The 23,153-nt window shown below is 41.8% G+C and overlaps 1 protein-coding gene across 50 annotated transcripts in view; it reads right to left on the bottom strand.

Annotated features, from left to right (window-relative positions):
- Nucleotides 1-21,391, bottom strand: part of NUMB (NUMB endocytic adaptor protein) — a 193,616-nt gene extending 172,225 nt beyond the window's left edge. For all 50 annotated transcript variants that reach the window (XM_077941386.1, XM_077941369.1, XM_028851654.2 and 47 more), the window contains exon 1: nt 21,338-21,391. The gene's annotated coding sequence lies outside the window, so the exon portion shown is untranslated. The remainder of the gene's footprint in view (nt 1-21,337) is intronic.
- Between the last annotated feature and the right edge of the window lie 1,762 nt (nt 21,392-23,153).

Raw genomic sequence — 23,153 nt, forward strand, 5'->3', positions numbered from 1 at the left:
CAATAAAAAAAAATGTATTACTGATTAACACAACATGGATGAATCTCAAAAGTATTAAGCAAAAGTAGTGATGTTAATTTTTAAAATGCATATGGTATGATTCCATTTACATGAAATCCAAGAACAGATTTAAAATCAGAAAGTAGTTAGGGAGAGGGAGGGCAAAAGTACTTGGCGGGGACATGAAACAACAACTTTCTACAGATCATTTGTACAGATTAAGTCACAGTTCTGAATATTATCCATCCCTAGATTCCACATAAGAATCAGGGATCACCCAAAAGAAAAATGGACCAAGAATAGGAACAAGCAACTTCACTTAAAGCAAATACCTAAAGGTTAATGATCATATTTTAAATGTCCCACTAGTGACCAAATAAATACAAATTTCAGAAACCAGTTACTATTTCCTATCAAATTTGCAAATGTTTTAAAATAATAACATGCTGGCAAGGCCGTATATCTCAATTTCATACATTGTTAATGGGAATGTAAACTTGTACAGCCTTTCTAGAAAGCAACTGTGCAATGTTTTGCTCTCCTGAGAGCTCTAGAAATGTTAATACACTTTGACTTGATAATTCAACTTACAATAATCTATTCTCAGAATATAGAAATACTGAAAAAGAGCTATATTTAGCAATATTCATTGTGTTTTATTTTATAATAATCGGAAATTAATAAACGTTCTAAGTGTGAACACAATAGAAATTGGTTCCATAAATAATATATTCATTAATGGAATATTCCTCTGCTGTTTTAAACTGTTTTCTGGCTGGATGCAATGGCTCATACCTTTAATGCCAGCACTTTGGGAGGCCGAGGCAGGTGGATCAGTTGGGGTTAGGAGTTCGAGACCAGCCTGGCCAAAATGGTGAAACCCTGTCTCTACTAAAAATACAAAAATTAGCAGGGTGTGCTGGCGCACATCTGTAATCCCAGCTACATGAGAGGCCGAGGCACGGGAACCCAGGAGGCAGAGGTTACAGTGAGCTGAGATTGCAACACTGCTCTCCAGCCTGGGCAAGAGAGCAAGACTCTGCCTCAAAAAAAAAAAAAAAACTGTTTTCAAATAATTGTAATAAAAACAATAAAATACATATTATATGATATGTTGTTTAAAAAGCAGGCTCCAAGATTTTATATATATAGTAAAATATGCATGAAGAAAAATCAGAAACAGACAATAAATGTTCATGTAATTTTAAAAAATGAATTAGGGGCCAACATCATAGAAACTATGATTATATTTCACAAGTGTCTGGGTTTCATTATAAGAACACAAGTGATATCCCTAAGTAGGTCTAGTGGAGGGGAGAACAAAAAGACTAAAAGAATAAGAACATTCATTAAAGGAACAAACCATTAGCATTATTTCAGATATGAATATCCAACTTATCAAATGAAGTCAAAGTCCTTCAGGGTATCTTAACAAATCTACAGTCAAGAAAAAGTTACAGATTCAGTTCAATATAAATATATACCAACCATGTTTAATTCAAACTAGGGAAAATAATTAGATGATTTAGTGATTTTCCACAGAACTGAGCTCAGCTCTTTTACAAAGCAACAAAAGAAGGGAAAGGGACTGCCAGAAGTCAAGCCAGCAACCTGATTTCCTAGGAAATTAGTTTTTACTTGGGAAAGTACTGGCCTCTAAAGAAGCACAACTCTACAAATAGAGATGAAACACATAAAACTCGAACACTCTGTAAAAAAATGTATGCTTTTCCCTTTGCTCTTAAGATCTCTAAAAGTGAATAATTAATGACTATTAAAAACAGGGGGAAAAAAGACCCAATTTAGAGTTAAACATTCTAAAAACAGTAAGTTTCTTTTAAAATGCTAAGCAAATCTTACAAATTGTAAAATAATTATATTTTTGTTATTTTGAAAATCAAAAGGAAAATATCATGCCATTTCTAACCTTCAGTTAGAATTACACGGGAGACTTTCATATTAACTATATTAATTATGGATTTAAATTTATCAAGGTTAATATAATCTTTATAATACTTCTATAATGTTTTTAATCATCACTACAGAACATTTCCTTGAATTTTCAATTTAAAAACTAAAATATTTACATGTGATCTTCCTTCAGAAAAAGGCTATGTGTAAAAATACAAAAGAAAAGTCTTCTTAAGATAAAAAGGGTGCTAGGATAGGTGAATTAAAGAGGAGAAAGAGAAAGGAACAGGTATGAATCTTTTCTTCCTTTAAGTCACATGTTTAAGGACCTGACCCTGATTTCTATTTAATGGCTTACCACTGGAAGCTTCCAAATAACTAATGACACAAGGATGCCCAGTAGGCAGAGAAATAGCAGCTGAACTTCATTTACCATTCGAGTATAAGGCAATGTAAGGATGAAATTATACAACCTGTAATATTTAAATCAGTGGATTCATTTATAACCTATTCTTGCAACACTAAACTGCTTCCCTCCTACGATGACCCCAACTGCCACTCTAGACCAAAAGGCCAACAAATTGCTATTGGAAAAATTAGTGACAAAGCAGAAAATTTTATTCAACTTTGTAACAAATCAACAAAGAGTAATGGTCTCAACTAATGGTGCTGGGACAACTAAATATCCATATACAAAAGAATTAAGTTGAGACCCTTCCCCCATACTGTACACAAAAATTACCACAAAATGAATCACAGACTTAAATGTAAGAGCCAACTCTATGAAACTTAGAAGACACTGACATGGTGTGAAAAAAAATAAGAAAAAACAAACTAAAACTCTTACAAGAAAACATTAGGCACAAATATTCACGACCTTGGATTGGGCAATAGTTCTTAGATACTGTATCAAAAGCACAAGCAAAAAAAAAAAAAAACAAATCGGCCAGGCATGGTGGCTCACGCCTGTAATCCCAGCACTCTGAGAGGCTGAGGCGGGCAGATCACAAGGTCAGGAGATCAAGACCATCCTGGCTAACACGGTGAAACCCCATCTCTACTAAAAATATAAAAAATTAGCCGGACTTGGGGGCAGGCCCCTGCAATCCCAGCTACTTGGGAGGCTGAGGCAGGAGAATGGTGTGAACCCAGAGGCGGAGCTTGCAGTGAGCCGAGATTGCACCACTGCACTCTAGCCTGGGTGACAGAGCGAGACTCCGTCTCAAAAAAAAAAAAAAAAAAAAATGGACTTGAGCCAGAGTGGTGGCTCCTGGATCACAGGCCAGGAGTTTGAGGCCAGCCTGGACAACACAGGGAGATCTCTATGTCTAAAAAAGAAAAAAAAAAAAAAAGCTGGACTTTATTAAAATGAAAAACTTTTGTGCTTCAAAGGACATCAAGAAAGTGAAAAGATAGGCCGGGCGCGGTGGCTCAAGCCTGTAATCCCAGCACTTTGGGAGGCCGAGACGGGCGGATCACGAGGTCAGGAGATCGAGACCATCCTGGCTAACACGGTGAAACCCTGTCTCTACTAAAAAATACAAAAAACTAGCCGGGTGAGGTGGCGGGTGCCTGTAGTCCCAGCTACTCGGGAGGCTGAGGCAGGAGAATGGCGTAAACCTGGGAGGCGGAGCTTGCAGTGAGCCGAGATCCGGCCACTGCACCCCAGCCTGGGCGGCAGAGCAAGACTCCGTCTCAAAAAAAAAAAAAAAAAAAAAAAAAAGAAAGTGAAAAGATAGCCCACAAAATGGGAGAAAATACTTGTAAATCGTTACGTCTGACAAGGAACTTATATCCAGAATATACAAAGAAAACATATATTATAACTCAATAATAAAAAGACAAACCAGCTTTTAAAAAATGGGCAAGCATGGCCAGGCGCGGTGGCTCATGCCTGTAATCCCAGCACTTTGGGAGGCCAAGGTGGGCAGCTCACAAAGTCAGGAGATCAAGACCATCCTGGCTAACACGGTGAAACCCCGTCTCTACTGAAAAATACAAAAAAAATTAGCTGGGCATGGTGGCGGGCACCTGTAGTCCCAGCTACTTGGGAGGCTGAGGCAGGAGAATGGCGTGAACCCGGGAGGCGAAGCTTGCAGTGAGCCGAGATCGCACCACTGCACTCCAGCCTGGGCAAGAGAGCGAGGTTCCGTCTCAAAAAAAAAAAAAAAAAAAGGCAAGCATATAAAAACACACTTCTTCCAAGAAGATAGACAAATGGCCAATAAGCATATGGGAAGATTCTCAACATCACTAGCCATGAGGGAAACTCAAATCAAAACCACAATTAATTTCTACTCTGGGCCACGCACAGTGGCTCACTGTAATCCCAGCACTTTGGGAGGCCAAGGCGGGCAGATCATGAGGTCAGGAATTCAAGTCCAGTCTGGCCAACATAGTGAAACCCCATCTCTACTGAAAATACAAAAATTAGCCTGGCATGGTAGTGCACGCCTCAGTTGAGAGGCTGAGGCAGGATAATAGCTTGAACCTGGGAGGCAGAGGTTGTGGTGAGCCAAGATCACGCTACACACTCCAGCCTGGGCAACAGAGCAAGACCCCATCTCAAAGGAAAAAAAAATTCTACTTTATACCCACTAGAATAGCTCTACTCAAAAAACAGAGATCAGCCTGAGCTATGACTCACACCTGTAATCCCAACACTTTGGGAGGCGAGGAGAAAGAATGGCTTGAGGCCAGGAGTTCCAGACCATCCTGGGTAACACAGCAAGACCCCATCTCTACCAAAAAATTTAAAAAATAAAAATTAGCTGGGCATGGTGGTGCACGCCTGCAGTCCTAGCTACTAGGGAGGCTGAGGTGGGAGGATAGTTTGAGCCAGGAGTTTGAGGCTGCAGTGAGCTATCATACCCACTACACTCCAGCTTGGGTGACAGACCAAAACCCTGTCTCAAAACAACAACAATTAAAATATATATATAAAATAAGAGATAATAACAATTATTAGTGACAACGCAGAAAAATTGGAATTCTCATTCTCACTGCTGGAGAGAATGTAAAATGGTGTAGCCGCTTTAGAAAACCTCAAAAGAGTTACCATATAACCTAGCAATTCCACTACTTATGGGCATATACACAAAAACAATGAAAAGAGGCCAAGCACAGTAACCCACACCTGTAGTCCCAGCACTTTGGGAGGCCAAGACAGGAGAATAGCTTGAGCCTAGGAGTTCAAGACCAGCCTGGGCAACATAGTGAGAGACCCTGTCACTACAAGAAAAAAAAAAAAAAAGGAAAGAAAAACCGGGCAGGAGTGGTGGTGCATGCCTATGGTCCCAGCTAATTAGAGGCTGGGGTGGGACCATCTCTTGATCCTGGGAGGTTAAAACTGCAGTAAGCAATGATTGTACCACTGCACTCCAGACTGGGCTACAGAGCAAGACCCCATCTCAAAAATAATAATAATAAAAATAAATTGTTTAAATTAAAAAAAAAATTAAAACACATGTCCACACAAAAACTCATACATGAATGTTCATGTTCATATCAGCTTTATTTGAATAGCCAAAAACTAGAAATAATCCAATGTCTATCAGCAGAAGAAATTTTTAAAATTGCAATATATCCATATTATGGAATACTACTCAACAATGAAAGATAATGAAATATTGATACACAAATAACATGGAAAAATCTCGAATTAATTAGGCAGAGGGAAAGAAGTCAGACAAAATATATACATATACTACATACTATTTATATAAAATTCTAGAAATTGCAAACTAATCCATAGTGACAGCAGATTAGAGTTGCCTGCGGGAACAGAAAGGGAGAGATGTATTACAAAAGTTAGAAAACTTTTGCAGTGATCAGTATGTTCCTTACCTTAGTTGTAGTGTATACATATGTAAAAACTCATTAAACTGTTTACTTTTTTTTTTTTTTTTTTTTGGAGACAGGGTCTGGCTCTGTCGCCCCATCTGGAGTATAGTGGTGCAATCTCAGTTCACTGCAACTGCAACCTCCACCTCCTCGGCTCAAGCGATCCTCCTGCCTCAGCCTCCTGAGTAGCTGGGACTACAAGCACATGCCTCCAGGACTGGCTAATTTTTGCATTTTTTGTAGAGATGGGGTTTCCCCATGTTAACCAGACTGGTCTCAAACTCCTGAGCTCAAGCAATCTGCCCTCCTCGGCCTCCCAAAGCACTGTGCTGGGATTACAGGTTTGAGCCACTGCACCCAGCCCTGTTTACCTTAAATACGTGCAGTTTCACCGTACATCAACTGTACCTAAATAAAGCTATTTTTAAAATGCACATGCCATGGTGAGGGAAGAGAAGTATACTAGCCTTTCTGAAAATAGCATGTTTGGGTAAGAAAAAAGTAGAAAAAGGATGGGTGCAGTGGCTCACGCCTGTAATCCCAGCACTTTGGGAGGCTGAGGCGGGTGGATCACTTGAGGTCAGGAGTTCGAGACTAGCCTGGCCAACATGGTGAAACCCTGTCTCTACTAAAAATACAAAATTAGCCGGGCGTGGTGGCGCATGCCTGTAATCCCAGCTACTCAGGAGACTGAGGCAGGAGAATCGCGTGAACCTGGGAGGCGGAGGTTGCAGTGAGCCGAGACCACGCCATTGCACGCCAGCCTGGGCAACAAAAGCAAAATTTCACCTCAAAAAAAAAAAAAGTAGAAAAAACAGGCTGAGAGGATTGATTGATTGAGCCGGAGAATTTATCTATCATCCAGTAGCACGATCTCGGCTCACTGCAACCACCGCCTACCGGGTCCAAGCAATTCTCCAGCCACAGTCCTCCCGAGTGGTTGGGATTACAGACGCCTGCCACCACGCCCAGCTAATTTCTTTTGTATTTCAGTAGAGACGGGGTTTCACTGTGTTGCCCTCTCGAACTCCTAAGCTCAAGGCAATCCGCCTACTTCCGCCTCCCAAATTATTTATTTATTTTTGAGACAAAGTCTGGCTCTGTCGCCCAGGCTGGAGTGCAGTGACGCCATCTTGGCTCACTGCAACCTCCGCCTCCCGGGTTCAAGCGATTCTCCTGCCTCAGCCTCCTGAGTGGCTGGGACTACAGGCACACGCTACCTTGCCCGGCCGAGAGCTTTTAAATACGACAAACCTTTTTAAAGGTCAAAATTATTGGCCAGGCACGGTGGCTCACGCCTGTAATTCCACCACTTTGGGAGGCGGGGGCTGGTGGATCATGACGTCAGGAGATCGAGACCACCCTGGCTAACACGGTGAAACCTGGTTTCTACTAAAAATACAAAAAATTAGCCGAGTGTGGTGGCGGGCGCCTGTGGTCCCAGCTACTCGGGAGGCTGAGGCAGGAGAATCGCTTGAACCCGGGAGGCGGAAGTTGCAGTGAGCCGAGATCATGCCACTGCACTCCAGCCTAGGCAACGGAGCAAGACTCCATCTCAAAAAAAAAAAAAAAAGTCAAAATATTTAACTGATCCTCACATGGTAATAGCTGAATTTTCAGCATCCATTGATGGAGAAAATAGTCAAAACACAACCAGAGCTACCCTGTATTGAGGCAAGCCTTTAAAATAAAGATTTTTAAAACTCATCTCAATATTTATTCGAAGAATGAAACTATGTATACATACATACATATGTTTAGAACATGTTGCTTTAGTCTACAGATAATTTTTCTCTAGATCACAAGGTCAAGAGATCGAGACTTTCCTGGCCAACATGGTGAAACCCATCTCTACTGAAAATACAAAAACTAGCCAGGCGTGGTGGCGCACACCTGTAGTCCCAGGTACTTGGGAGGTTGAGGCAAGGGAATCGCTTGAACCCGGGAGGCGGAGGTTGCAGTGAGCCAAGATTGCACCACTGCACTCCAGCCTGGCAACAGAGTGACACTTCATCTCAAAAAAAAATGGTAGGCAATATTTGATAACATATGGATTTAAGAACTGCAGAAAACATCCTCCCCAAACCAAAGACTTGCAGGCAACAAATTGAGAACCACTGATAAAGATACCCAATGCCAAGGAAATTCAATACAGTACTTAAATATTATCTTAAATAAAAGATGTCAAGCCTAATGAAAATTTATCTAACAGGTTCCCTAGCTAGATTTCATAATTCAAAAGAATTTAGAGATTAGCTGTAACACTGCTAACCTGGGTGCAGATATTTAAGAATTTACTAGCTTAGGCAACACAGGAGATCCCAACACCACAAAAAAAATTAAAAATTAAGTGGACATGGTGGCATGCATCTGTAATCCGAACTACTCAGGAGGCTGAGGCAAGAGGACTGCCTGAGCCCCAGGAGTTTAAGGCTGCAGTTAGCTATGATGTGCCACTGCACTCCAGCCTGAGTGACAAAGTGAGACCCTGTCTCAAAAAAACAAAACAAAACAAAAAAAACTTACAGCTGATTTATAGCTGGATAAAATAAGGATTCAAGTTTTTCCAGAGATGGACTAGACTGAAAATGTGACAAAGTCAAAAAGAATTCAAGATTCCTTTTCATGTCTAAATGAAGTTTAAATTTCATAGTACAATTTAATATACAAGACTCTTTAGTCCACAAAATAACACAGAGAAAGCTTTCTACCTCCCACCTGCTTCGGTGAAAATGCTGGGTCCTTGCAACAGTAAACGTAGCTAACATTTACTGGGCATTTACTATGAACTAAACATTACGTTAAACTGTTTAACTTTACATGGATTATCTCATATAATCCTCAAAGCCATTTATTTTGAAGATAAGAAAACCAGCAAAGAGTTAACTTGCCTAAGGAAGCAGAGGTGAAGGTGAATTCAGGCAATTGGAGTTCTTTTTACCATACCACCTCCTATTAGTTGACATCATAAACTCAACCCCCAATGTGGGGGAGGGGTTCCATCATTCATCAGTACGTTTATGTAAATCAGAGAATAACAAAAAAGAGAACAGTCCTGACTGCAAAAAATTAACAACTTATGAAGAAATGAAATTTAATATTGCAAAATAACTTTTTCTTTTCCTTTTTTTTTTTTTTGAGATGGAGTCCCACTCTGTCGCCCAGGCTGGAGTCCAGTGGCACAATCTCAGCTCACTGCAACCTCCACCTCCCAGGTTCAAGTGATTCTCCTACCTCAGCCTCCCGAGTAGCTGGGACTATAAGCACTCACCACCACACCCGGCTAATTTTTGTATTTTTAGTAGAGATGAAGTTTCACTATGTTGGCCAGGCTGGTCTCAAACTCCTGACCTCAAGTGATCCACCTGCCTCAGCCTTCCAGAATGCTGGGATTACAGGCATTAGCCACCATGACCAGACTTACAAAATAACTTTTAAAAAAATCCTTAACATGACAAAATGCCAAACTTCATGGTTTCTAAAATTAGTCTAGAGCATTTTAGGAGGCCAAAGCAGGAGAATCACTTGACGCTAGGAGCTCAAGACTAGCCTTGGCAGCATAACAAGACCTCACATCTTTAAAAAAAAAAAAAAAAAAATTAATAAATAAACATAACATAAAATTAACTTTGGGAGGCTGAGGCAGAAGGATCACTTGAGCCCAGGAGTTGGAGAGCAGCCTGGGCAATATAGTGAGACCCCATTTCTATTTTTAAATAACTTTTTCAAAAATAAAAATAAGGCCAGGCGCAGTGGCTCACACTTGTAATCCCAGCACTTTGGGAGGCTGAGGTGGCAGATCATGAGGTCAGAAGATCAAGACCATCCTGATCAACACAGTGAAACCCAATCTGTACTAAAATACAAAAGATTAGCTGGGCATGGTGGTGCATGCCTGTAGTCCCAGCTACTCAGGAGGCTGAGGCAAGGTAATCGCTTGAACCCAGGAGGTGGAGATTGCAGTGAACCAAGATTGTGCCACTGCACTCCAGCCTGGCAACAGAGCAAGACTCCATCTCAAAAAAAAAAAAAAAAAAAATAGGCCGGGCGCAGTGGCTCGTGCCTGTAATCTCAGCACTTTGGGAGGCTGAGACGGGCAGATCATGAGGTCAGGAGTTCGAGACCAGACTGGCCAACATAGTGAAACCCTGTCTCTACTAAAAATACAAAAAGTAGCTGGGCATGGTGGCAGGCGCCTGTAATCCCAGCTACTCAGGCGGCTGAGGCAGGAGAGTCACTTGAACCCAAGAGACAGAGGTTGCCGTGAGCCAAGATCACACCATTGCACTCCAGCCCAGGCGACAGTGCAAGATTCCATCTCAAAAAATAAATGAATAAATAAATATATATATATATAATTAGTCTAGAGTATTACAGAAAGATATTAAGAAATGAACAATAGGCTAAGCACAGTGTCTGACACTTATAATCCCAGCACTTTGGGGGACTGAGGCAGGAGGATCACTAAAAAGGAAAAAAAAAAAACAAACAACCCCCAGGCAACATAGAATGACCTCATCTCTACAAAAAAAAAAAAAAAGAACAACATTTGATGTAACATGTTAACATTTTTACAAATGGCCAGTCATGTAAATGGACATTTACAGTTCATTTTCTTGCCGATATTTTCTTTTTTTTTTTTTTTTGAGACAGAGTCTGGCTCAGTCACCCAGGCTGGAGTGCAGTGGCACAATCATGGCTCACTGCAACCCCCTCCACCCTACCCCCAACCCTCGGGTTCAAGTGATTCTCCCACCTCAGCCGGCCCAGTAGCTGGGACAACAGGCATGCACCACCACACCTAGCTACTTTTTTGTATTTTTAGTACAGACTGGGTTTTGCCATATTGGCCAGGCTGGTCTCAAACTCTGAGCTCAAGTGATCCGCCTGCCTCGGCCTCCCAAGTGCTGGGATTACAGGCATGAGCCACCACATCTGGCCTCTAATATTTTCAATATAGTATTTGGGACTGCTGTCCTTGCAAGAGTTAAGGAAGACTTGGCTACTACAGGAAATATCTTTCCTTCATACCACCAATACTAAATAATTTTCAAAAACAAGAATGAATCAACTCTTTAAAATAATCATTCAAAATTATGTTCACTGATGAGATTTGAAGTCCATTACATCATGAATGTGATGGAAATTGTACACCTTTCATCAGAGACAAGAAATAATATAGCTTTTAACAGCTTTATTTTTTTTTTTTTAATTTATAATAGAGATAGGGTCTTACTATGTTGCCCAGGCTTTTATCAAATCCCTAGGCTCAAGCAATTCTCCCTCCTTGGCTCCCAAAGTGCAGGGATTAAAGGCATGAGCCACCACACCAGGCCAATTTTAACACCTTTCTACGAATACAGATTTTTCTTTCATTTGACCAAATCCTTAGCTAAGGAAGATAAAGGGCTTAAATTCTGAGATAAAAACTGTTTCTACTTGAATAACTCTAGGGAAAAATAAACTGGTTCTAACTGGCATTTAGAACTAATTTAAAATCATTAACAATATCAGTAAATAAAATAATTCAATAAAAGCAACGATTTTAATAACAAAATCAGTAAATAATATAATGCTCAATTTTTTTTTCTAGTAGTAGGATTAATGGTTTCCACTGTTGTCACAAACTCACATGTATTTTGAAGAGGACCAGGTACAGTCACATATCTTGGTATCTGAGGGACTCGATCCAGGACCCCATGGATACCAAAATCTGCGGATATCCCAGTTCGTTATGTATAATGGCATAGTACAGTCGGCCCTCTGTATCTGTGGGTCCCACACAGGAGGATTCAACCAATCTTGTATCAAATATTTTTGGAAAAAAAAATGGATGGTTGTAATAAACATGTACATACTTTTCTTTCTTGTCATTATACCCTAACAATACAGTATAACTATTTACATAACGTTTATATTATATTATTTGGTGCAAAAAGTAATTGTGTTTTTGCCATTACTTTTAATGGCAAAAGCTGCAATTACTTTTTGCACCAACCTAATATTATTATAATTAATCTAGAGAAATGATTCAAAGTATACAGGAGAATGTGCGCAGGTTATATGTAAATACTACACCATCTTACATAAGTGACTTGTGCATCTGTGGATTTTGGTATATTGGGGTCCTGGAATTAATCCCCCACCGATACCTGTATTTGCATATAATCTGCACATTCTCCCATATACGTTAAATCGTCTCTAGATTACTTATTAATACCTAATACAATGTAAAAGCTATGTAAATATTTATACTGTATTTATTCGTATTATTTTTATTGTTTTATTTTTATTGGGTTTTCTTTCCAAATATTTTCTATCAACAGCTGGTTGAATCCAAGGATGCAGAATCCACAGATAAAGGCTGACTATGATATGATACACAGCCTGTGACCACACAACAAAATATTAGCTTCATTTACCCCATGTTTCAGTCTAATCCACCAAAATAAACCAACCACAAAAACAAACTGAAGTAGTAAATGTTTAAAATACATGTAATGTTTTGGTGTTTGTTTGTTTTTTGATACAGAGTCTCGCTCTGTTGCCCAGGCTAGAGTGCAGTGGCTCGGCTCACTGCAACCTCTGCCTCCCAAGTTCAAGCAATTCTCCTGCCTCAGCCTCCCGAGTAGCTGGGATTACAGGCATGTACCACCACTCGCAGCTAATTTTTGTATTTTTAGTAAACACAGGGTTTTGCCATGTTGGCCAGGCTGGTCTCAAACTCCTGACCTCAGGTGATCCGCCCACCTTGGCCTCCCAAAGTGCTGGGATTACAGATGTGAGCCACCGCGCCCAGCATTAAAATACATTTAATGTTTTAAAGTCAACTCTGGTTTTCCTAGTTGCCACAATGCATACAATCACAGTATCTGGAATATTAGCCCATTCTAGAAAGAGAAGTCTATATCTAATGTTTTAATTATTAATAATTAACAATTACAATTTGTTGAGTGCCCAGTATGGGCAAAATGCTTTACACTATACAAAATGCTTTTCATTTAATTCTCACCATCAGCCTGATACAGAAGATAGCATAAGCTCCATTTTATGGATGACAAAACTGAATCTAAAATAAGTTTAATAAACTGCTCAATTAGTAAATTATCGATAAAGTCAAGATTCAAAATCATGGTCACACAATTATAAAACCTGAATTTTGTCCATTCTATCATGCTACCTCCGGACATAAATGATGCTTCTTGAATTTCATAATATGGCAGTTACAAATATATTTCTGTCATCATCAGGCTATTCTATGGTTCTGTGAGATACTAGTTTGGAGGAAAAAAAAGTTTTATCTTGATTAAAGAATACTGGGAGCTAGGCTGGGCGCAGTGGCTCACGCCTGTAATCCCAACACTTTGGGAGGCCAAGGCAGGTGGATCACTTGAGGTCAAGAGTTTGAGACCAGCCTGGCCAACATGGCAAAACCCTGTTTCTACTAAAAATGCAAAAATTAGCCGGGCGTGGTGGCACACGCCTTGTAATCCCAGCTACTCGGAAAGATGACGCAGGAGAATCGCTTGAACCCAGTAGGCAGAGGTTGCAGTGAGCCGAGATCGTGCCATAGCACTCCAGCCTGGGCAACAGAGCGAGACTTCGGCTCAAAAAAAAAAAAAAAAAAAAAAAGATACTGGGAGCTAAAATCTCTGTAACAAAGTTGGTTATATTATAAGAAATTAAGTAAATAGCCAGACACAGTGACTTACGCCTGTAATTCCAGCACTTTGGGAGGCCGAAGCAGGAGGATCACTTGAGGCCAGGAGTTCAAGACCAGCCTGAGCAACATGGTAAAACCCCATCCCTACTAAAAATACAAAAAACTTAGCTGGGCATGGTGGTTGGCGCCTATAATCCCAACTACTTGGGAGGCTGAGGCAGGAGAATCGCTTGAACCCAGGAGATGGAGGTTGCAGTAAGCCAAGATTGCGCCACTGCACTCCATCTCAGGCGACAAAGCAGGACTCAGTCTCAAAAAAAAAAAAAAAAAAAAAAAACCAACCCTTTGGGAGGCTGAGACAGGCGGATTACGAAGTCAGGAGTTCGAGACCAGCCTGGCCAATATGGTGAAACCCCGTCTCTACTAAAAATACAAACAACTAGCCAGGTGTGGTGGCATGCGCCTGTGCCTGTAGTCTCAGCTATTCAGAAGGCTGAAGCAGGAGTATTGCTTGAACCCATGAGACGGAGGTTGCAGTGAGCCAAGATTGAGCCACTGCACTCCAAGCCTGGGCAATAGAGGGAGACACCATCTGAAAAAAAAAAAACACACAACAAAAATTAGCCAGGCATAGTGGCATGCCCCTGTAGTCCCAGCTACTTGGGAGCCTGATGCAGGACAATTGCTTGAACCCGGGAGGCGGAGATTTCAATGAGCCGAGATCGTGCCACTGCACCCCAGCCTGGGCATCTTTAAATAAAATAAATTAAGTAAATAAATCTTCACAAATTATCTACATGATACATCGAAATGTACCTGAGATGTACATATGCACAAGTGACTAGACAAAAGTATCACTATTACTTTTCCAAAGTCAAAGTTAACCAAGGGTAATCTTAAATAAAGTTACAAATTTAGCTGATTTCTGTGTCCCTGGTTGCCCCAGCTTTGCCTTTATTCAGAGCTAAGCACCATTCTACAGTTTTTCCCTCTTCTTCCCTAATTAAACTAGAAATGTTCCAAATTAACTATAATTCACCTTAATATAATCAAGTTACCATAATTAAGATTTCGCTGTCCTACTCAGATAATTGAAGACTTTGATCTTGGTTAAAAGAATGTAAGATAGCCTGAGCACGGTAGCTCCTGCCTGTAATCCCAACACTTTGGGAGGATTGCCTGAGTTTAGGAGTTTAACAAGACCCTGTCTCTACCCAAAAACAAAATTGGCCAGGCGTGGTGGCTCACATCTAGAATCCCAGCACTTTGGGAGGCCAGGGTGGATGGATCACCTGAGGCCAGGAGTTCAAGACCAGCCTGACCAAAATGGTGAAACCCCGTCTTTACTAAAAATGCAAAAATTAGCAGGGTGTGGTAGCGCACACCTGTAATTCCAGCTACTCAGGAGGATGAGGCAGGAGAATTGCCTGAACCCAGGAAGTGGAGGCTGCAGTGAGCCAAAATCACACCACTGTACTCCAGCCTGGGCAACAAGAGCAAAACTCTGTCTCAAAAAAAAAAAAAAAAAAAAAATGAACTGGGCATGCCTGTAGTCCCGGCGACTGGAGAGGCTGAGGCAGGAGGATCACCTGAGCCCAGAATGTTGAGGCTACAGTGAGCTGAGACCATGCCACTGCACACTCCCGCCTAGGCAAAAGAGCAAGACTCTGTCTCAAAAAAAAAAGGAATGTAATTTATCAGCAAACAAGTGGGGAGAAACAGGGTTTTCGTGGGTAGAGAGGGGGAAGTCACTGAACATTAATTACTAATATAGCAACTCCTTGGTTAATCCATTTAAGATGACTAGGGGGTCTCTTCCTAATCCCATACTCCACTAGAGAGGACAAGTGGGAAAGGTTGGACTAGTTAAGGTTGCTGGGGACCTCCCAAGAGCTGCAGAAGCAGAGATAAGACAAGCATTCTTCTAAATCCACATGGTCCTTCCAAGGCTTTCATCCTCCAGGACTACCACTTCTCAGTCTACTTACTTGCCTTCTGACATGCTTTCTTGAGGGGAAGAAAACAAAGGAAGAGTAATAACAAGCAGCAGAAACTGCAAAGAATGAAAAATAAGTCCATGGATGTTGCAAATAGAATCATCCTCCTTTACATATGTCACTCCAGGAAAACTGCCAAGAACCACTCACTCCTCTAGATACACTTCCTGCAGATCCTCCAGACTCCTCCCTTAAGCACGTCAGTATTCTCTTTATTCTCTCTTCATTTCAATCCTCCTTTTGCCCCAAGATTTCGAAGTGCATTTTTTTATGGTTTTTGTTTTGTTTTGTTTTGTTTTGTTTGAGACGGAGTTTCTTGTTGCCCAGGCTGGAGTACAATGGCGTGATATCGGCTCACTGCAACCTCCACCTCCTGGGTTCAAGTGATTCTCTTGCCTCAGCCTCTTGAGTAGCTGGGATTACAGGAATGCGCCACCACGCCCGGCTAATTTTGTATTTTTAGTAGAGACAGGATTTCTCCATGTTGGTCAGGCTGGTCTCAAACTCCTGACCTCAGGTGATCCGCTCGCCTCAGCCTCTCAAAGTGCTGGGATTACAGGCCTGAGTCACCGTGCCCAGCCTCAAAGTGCATGTTTTATAATCTCCAAAATATATGGCAATATTGTACCTAGTATTTAATGATATCCTATTGATCATTACCTGTGTGTTGCAGCTGAACATACATCCTAAAGCCTTGTATAGTATTTCTACATGTTATGATAAAATCTGTAATATGTTACATTACTAAAACAAATTTTCTTGTTGTTGTTTTTTTTTTCCAAGACAGTCTTACTTTGTCACCCAGGCTGGAGTGCAGTGGCGTGATCTTGGCTCACTGCAACCTCCGCCTCCTAGGTTCAAGCAATTCACCTGCCTCAGCCTCCCAAGTAGCTGGGACTACAGTCGCGTGCCACCACACCCAGCTAATTTTTTGTGTTTTTAGTAAAGATGGGGTTTCACTGTGTTAGCCAGGATGGTTTCGATCTCCTGACCTTGTGATCAGTCTGCCTTGGCCTCCCAAAGTGCTGGAATTAAAGGCATGAGCCGCCACACCCAGCCCCTTAAATAAATTTTCTTTGCCACTAAAGGATGTACTATAATGTCAAGATTTAAAAAATAAGATACCAAAATTTTTTTTAATTTAAGGGGTATATTGTTTTATTTCTCCCCAACCCTATCAAGAAAACATAAAAGGAGGCCGGGCGCGGTGGCTCAAGCCTGTAATCCCAGCACTTTGGGAGGCCGAGACGGGCGGATCACGAGGTCAGGAGATCGAGACCATCCTGGCTAACACGGTGAAACCCCGTCTCTACTAAAAAAAATACAAAAAACTAGCCGGGTGAGGTGACAGGCGCCTGTAGTCCCAGCTACTCGGGAGGCTGAGGCAGGAGAATGGCGTAAACCTGGGAGGCGGAGCTTGCAGTGAGCTGAGATCCGGCCACTGCACTCCAGCCTGGGCGACAAAGCGAGACTCTGTCTCAAAAAAAAAAAAAGAAAAAGAAAAAGAAAACATAAAAGGAGGGAGGGAGAAAGGGAGAGGGGGAAAGGCTGAAGAACTATTAGGTACTATGCTTACTACCTGGGTGACAGGACCAATCATACCCCAAACCTCAGCATCACACAATATAGCCATATAACCTACCTGCATATGTACTCTCAGGATCTAAACTAAAAGTTGGATTTTTTTTTAAAAAAAAAGGGAAAAAATCAGAGTTCAGAAATCTGCAGAATTCAAGATCTATTCTCTAGAAATCAAAACCTGTTACACACAATAGATGTGTTTTGGCAAGTCCAAAATAAAATGTAGCTTTTCAAGTACTCTATTATATAAAATACTTTCTTAAAGATAATTAGGAAGTTTTGAAGCAAACTAAAAAACTACATATACAGGTTTTATACTTTTACAGAACTAGATTTTCAGTTACCCACATTTCTATTAGAATTTATTGTACAGCGAGTTGGAGAGCAGGAAGCAGAAAAGTAGATCAGAGACTTATAAAATAAGACAAGACTTCTCTGAAATAGAAAATAAACTTAATTAACTAGTGTTAATTGAACTTCCACTTTTTAAAATCACTTACCTAAATAAAACTTCAATATGTGAAACTGAATCTCACTAAATAGCATAGTTAGGAGCACATGGTTTCTTTGGGATTTAAAGCCCACCATTTATTCAACTACAGATAACCAAATCCCACTGTAAAATTATTTGCGTAATTAAAGCTATTCCTAGATAAGTATAATCAGATGAATAATAAGTCCACCTATTAAAACCAGGTAATCAAACGGCCCAATGTTCTCAATTACAAAGAATGAACTTTTCTATTTGTCATACGCTCAATTTGGATTTCTCATTCTTCCATCATTTGGTGTAGAACTGAATGATCTATATAAATGTACCATGACTTAAACAACAACTCTAGTGGTAGGAATAATCCACTGAACTCAATGCAAGAAACGAAAAGCTTTCCTTCTTGAAACTTATGTCACAGAAAAAAAGTAGTAAATTTATTTTGTGAAAAGACTGTATCTGCTTTAGAACTCACACATGCAATGGTTATATGCCTTGCAGTCTTCCAAATGAAAATAAAAATTTTAAGGAAATATAATCTGAAATAAAACTGATTTGAGAGAAAAAAAAATCCAAAAATCCTGATTGAAAGCTATACCAACAGTTTCTTCACAATTTCATAAAACATTAATGAAGGGGTTACATAATCCCCTGGATTAAAGATTTTAAAGAAAGCTGCAAGGATCTCTTTCAGTTTTCAATACTGCTTCCTCTGTTCTTAACAGTCATAAAAACAGATCTAAATCAACTCCTAAATATAAACCATCTAGCTTTCAATGGAAGAAAAATCAAACCAAGTACAGATAAAACATACATATTCTTTTTAAAAACACACTGCAAATTACATTTGGGTTCCTCAAACAAGTTTACAACATGTACCACATCCAGTTTATTCTCAAGGGAGAAAACCATCAAAACAAAAGCTCCCGCTTAATAAATGATTTACTTTGTAGTTAAGCCTCTATCCCAGGTGCATTTTGCTGTGACATATTATTACTATTTCTTTTCTCTACAAAGACCTAGAAATTGTATATCTAGTTCCTTTAAAAATATCTGTATATGTTTTATATTAGTGTAAGGACAAGAAATACTTAATATTTTTACTCTCTAAAAAGGAAATATCTTTTCATTTTTCTTTTTCGCAATGTTTCTTCCTTTGTTTTTGCTTATTTTCTATACATGACATTTTCTCAAGCCAGTCCATTTCAGTGTTGTTTACTGTCAATATGTCTGTGTATACTCAGGTTTTTACAAACAATGCTTTACAGTACAGTGATAAAAAAAGAAAGGGTGAACAACAGGGCACAAGTGAAACAAAAGCGGACCACATCTGAGACACACCATTCAATTTCTCTGCCTCAAATTCCCTTAAGTTCTCATGCCAAAGATTCTCAATATCCAAAAAAGTTCCAGAGTCAGAGGCATAACACAATATGTGACAAGACAAACACAGGAGGAACCAAATCAGAAACTGAAGAAATTTAATGGAATGTAATACAAGAGTTTCACTCTTGTTGCCCAGACTGAGTGCAATCTGTGATCTCGGCTCACTGCAACCTCCGCCTCTGGGGTTCAAGCAATTCTCCAGCCTCAGCCTTCCAAGTAGCTGGGATTACAGGCATGCGCCACCATGCTCGGTTAATTTTGTGTTTTTATTAAAGACGGGGATCTCACCATGTTGGTCAGGCTGATCTTGAACTCCTGACCTCAAGTGATCCACTCACCTTGGCCTCCCAAAGTGCTGGGATTACAGGCTTGAGCCACCGCGCCCAGCTTTCAGACTTTTTTAACTCTGAGAAATATATTTTATCCTTTGGCCAGGAACTCAAAAAAAGAAATACACTTTACACTGTGACTTAGTACATACATGTAGGAGAAAAGTTTCCCAAAACAATACTTTTCCTTACCAAATGCAATGTCAGTTTATTCTGTTCTACATTTTATTTTCAATGCTGGTAAAAACTCACATTGATTTTGTAAATTACTAATAAATCACAATCCACAATTTGAAAAACACAGGCTTAAAAATGGATATCCTTTATAATAGGATCTTTTGGGCAATTTGCCTCTACCTGTCCCTTTAGCAGGATTGGCAGGTATTTTAAAGTTGTTACCATTATTACCGGTTTCATTAAAGTAAGTGGTTCTTAAAATGTGGTCCTCTGACCAACGTGATCATCATTTGAGATAAATATAAATTCTTGGGCCCCACCCCAGACCTACTGAAACCCCCAGGTGGGGCCAAGCAATCTACAGTTTACCAAGCCCTCCAGGTGATTTTGATGCAAGCTAATATCTGGGAGCCACCCCATTGAAGAAATCAGGTCTTTATCTTCTATTTAACAATCCAGTACACGCTACTATGTGCCACTCACTACCCTAAAATCTCTACAAGTACTGACAAGAAAAAAAAAAAAAAAACACCTTATAAAGTAGCAACTATTACTGTTAGTATTCTGATGAGGAAACTGCACAGAAACTTAGCTAAGTGGTAGAACTCAAACTCCTTTTCAATTTAGCCGAGTATGCCTATCCTCTTTCTGATCAAGTATCTACTTTTACTCCTTTAGTTCAGCTACTCCTCCCCTTTTCCCTCTCAAATTCCCCACCCTGTCAATGAACCTATTTCCTAATATTACTGCCATCGTCCTAAAACAAATTTCTTTTCTAAAACAAGTCACTTAACCTTGCTTTTAGGAGTTTTTCTTTGGTCCTAGATGTCATCTTGGTATTAATTATGAAACTGAAGTTTCTTCTATTTCTGAAGACCTGTGAACCTATATGGCTCCACTGTTAATTTCTCATATATCTACTGTCCTAGCCAGTTCCACGAAACCATTGCTCTCTCCTCGGGCAACTTACTTTCTCTACCTTATCTACTACTCCCTCCTATAGGGATTCTCCCCCACCTCCGCTCATCTCCGTCCCATTTTGCAGGACTCCTCTCCAACCGAGGGAACTTCCACTTCCTGCTGGCTCCTCACCCCGGTCTCAAACCCGAGCCACTCCTCCAGGACTTCTTTCCTGGTCCCCTAGGGATCCTTAGACCCAGGAGCGGCCAGGCCAGTTGTGTCTCTCATCCCAATTCAGCTATGGGGGCGCAGGGCGCTTCGGTTCCTCCCCCAGGCGGTGCAAGATCTCTATTTGTCCGACTCTCCGAAGACCCGCTGCTCCTCATCTCCCCAGGAGCCCCCTCCCTTGGACAGCCGCTTTTCTCACGAGGGTCCCCAACCCCCTCCGAGCATTTCCTCAGACGCCCCTACTTGGAGCAAGTCTGCTCCCTGTCACCCGGGACCCCAGCCACCCTCGGCCTTCCTACCTCCCTCGGACTGGGGCCACTCCCAGTTCCCCTGCCGCCCACCCCCCACCCCGCTCTCTCCACACGGGCCGCGGCCGGGCTTCCCGGGTTCCCCTTCTCCCTGACACCCAAGCCGTCCTGGGTATTCCCGACACACCCCGCCCTCGGAGCAGGTCGTTACAGGTCACCCCCTTCTCTGGGACCCTGGCCGCTTCCGTTTCCTCAGATAACCTACTCCCCACACACTGGCCGCCGGTCAGCGCCCCAGACCGGAGCAGCTGGACGTCCCAAGGGACCTCCTGCCCTGACCCGCGTGGGTCCGGCCCTAGCCTACCTTCCTCGGGAGAACTCCGCAGCCAGAAGCCCAGCCATTCTCCCCGTAGCCCAGTCAGCGCGAACTCGCCGCCACCCCCGCCGCCTCCGCCCTGGCCCCGGCCCCGGCCCAGACCCGAAGTCCAGGCCCCCTTCCTCCGACCTCCGCCTGCGAAGTGCTGAGCTGGAGATTCCGCCCCGCGACGGCCACCAGATCTCTTACCCGCGTTACCGACACTCACCTGCCGCTGCCCCCGACCAACTCAAGCGCCACTGCCTCTACCTCGGCCGCCAGTGGCCACCGAGCGCCACCACCTCCCCCATGACAACAGGCCCACCCTCTTTCATACTTCTAACCTATCCATTGGATAATGGGGCGGCAGCTCTCCTCTCTGATTGGCTTAATTTACCCGCCCGTCATCGCTCTTTACCGCCCCTTTTCCTAAAACCGGTATTCGCCCCCGCCCGGACCTGGAGCGTCCTAGCCCAAGCTTTAGTTGTAATTGGTTGAGGGTTGGGCAATTCGAAGTTATGATAGGCTGCTAAAAGTGTCTGTTAAGCTAACTGGCAAGAGATGTGACGGCTAAGGTTGATTCACGCTTGTGCATGGTTTGGTTGCGCAGTGGAAGCAAAGGAGGAGTAGACGCTCACATCAGTGGTTACCCGGGAAGGGTTAACTCTTTGTTGTAGAGATTTCTCTGTAAACTCTTCCGCTTCTCCAGCTCCCTTCCTGCAAGGAGAAGCTTATCTCTGCTAGCTTTACTCATAGGGGTAGTACTTACAAAACACCAACAGCAGAGGTTGTGTTTAAGTAGTGTTTCCAAGCCCTGGGGAGAAAGGTATCAGAGAGATAAAAAATGTCCCCTTCTTTTCTTTGGTCTCAATGCACCCAGTTTCATTGAAGTTCTTTCCAGGCGCCTCCATGCTAAAGGGCAAAGCGCAAACTTTCAATTTAGCAGAAATCAGTTAACTTCGGTTGCAATTGTAAATGTCGTCAATAAACTGAAGTGGCGTATTGAGAGTTCTCCAGCTTCCAGATCCACTCCTGGCTGACCCCTGCCAATTGACCAGTCATTAGCAACTTTCTTTCTTTTTCTTTTTCTTTTTTTTTTTTTTTTTTGAGACGGAGTTTCTTGTTGCCCAGGCTGGAGTGCAATGGCGCTATCTCGCTCATTGCAACCTCCGCCTCCCAGGTTCAAGCGATTCTCCTGCCTTAGCCTCCCGAGTAGTTGGGATTATAGGCATGAGTCGGGGTTTCTCCATGTTGGTCAGGCTGGTCTCGAACTCCCAACCTCAGTTGATCCGCCGGCCTCAGCCTCCCAAAGTGCTGGTATTACAGGCGTGAGCCGCCACGCCGGGTTCGCAACTTTCTAATAAGCGGGCCACAATATATATACCCTTGTGATGCTCTGGAAATGAGAATTCTGCTTCCCCCCACCTCTCACTGCCACTTTGTTTTTCTGTTCAGCAGTTCTTAAATAGCCCTACTAGCTTTAGATACTTTAAAAGCTTCTCTCTCTCTCTCTTTCTTTTTTCTAAACCTCTCTTCCTAGCAGTCTAAATTAGGGCCATTGAATGAATTGCCGGGTTGTGTGTGTGTGTGTGTGTGTGTGTATGTGTATGTGTTTCCCCTCACTTGGCACAATGCACAAGAATAAATGATTGCATTTTTTATTCACTTGGGTACAAATCACAGTAGGCATTTTTGAGAAATCTGGTGTTGCTATAAAAACTCTTGTGCTCCTAGAAATATATTCATCATTAGCTTTTTGCTTTTCTTTTTTTTTTTTCCACCCACTTTTCCTGCTCCTAAATAACGAAATGCTGGTCTGATTACTCTTTCAATTTCTAAATCAGATTTAAATGTACCTTCTCACAACTTCAACTATGATACATAAACCCATGGGCCATGAAACATAACACCCAGGGATAGGTTAAGACACCGTCAGGCCGTGAAGTGGCTCACGCCTGTAATCCCAGCACTCTGGGAGGCCAAACTGGGCAGATCACCTGAGGTCAGGAGTTTGAGACCATCCTGGCCAACATGGTGAAACCCCT

This window comes from Macaca mulatta, chromosome 7 (assembly GCF_049350105.2).
Source record: "Macaca mulatta isolate MMU2019108-1 chromosome 7, T2T-MMU8v2.0, whole genome shotgun sequence".
Classification (NCBI taxonomy): Eukaryota; Metazoa; Chordata; class Mammalia; order Primates; family Cercopithecidae; genus Macaca; species Macaca mulatta.